We start from the raw sequence: 801 nt of genomic DNA, 5'->3' as shown, positions 1-801 counted from the left end.
GTCAGACATGATTGTGTTTGGATCTTTAACTGTATGTGTGTTAACAGATAGGCTCTGATACCACTTGTTAGGTCATACACACTGTAGAGGGGGTGAATACAGTGTAAAATATAATCAAATCGAACTTTAATATCTTAAGTAACAGAAAACAAACTTTATTGAAACAATAAACTCTGTTACAGTATGGAACTGTTACCTCTCAGTGATGAACAAATATCACGAGAGCTGCTAGAGTTACAATGAATAATCTTCTCGAATATGATAACACTCATAGTGTAAACCCTATGTCTGTGTTTATATACTACACAGTTACAAGATAATTGCTAATTGATATGGAATATAATTCTGCTTCCTAACATATATCAATCAGATATCTTTTCTTCCAAGTATTCCATTCTTCACGAAACTCCTTCTTCATGCATATCTCTTCTTATGTTTATCTCGATCTTCTTTCCTTTAATCAGCTACTGTCCTTATCTGAACGTCCTTCAGCACTTAAGTTCTGATATCCATCTTCTGATGATTATCTCCTGATAATATAAGTACTGATATCCTTAAGTCCTGACTTCCAGTATAAGTACTGATTCCTAGTTAACTACTGATTTGTCCTGTTAAGTAAGATCTGAAAACTAAACTTAAATCATATCAGCCATGACATTATCAAATATATCTAACATATATCAACCCAGAAGTCCAGATAACAACATGATAAAAATAAATAACACCGGAATCGACAACTCCGTTCAAGAACGAAGAATGATCGGTGATAATTCGACGAAAACACTTCCTTAATTCTTAACC

Source organism: Apium graveolens, chromosome 9, assembly GCF_009905375.1.
Source record: "Apium graveolens cultivar Ventura chromosome 9, ASM990537v1, whole genome shotgun sequence".
Classification (NCBI taxonomy): domain Eukaryota; kingdom Viridiplantae; phylum Streptophyta; class Magnoliopsida; order Apiales; family Apiaceae; genus Apium; species Apium graveolens.
The sequence above is the reverse complement of the archived record's forward strand: the minus strand, read 5'-3'. Positions refer to the sequence as shown.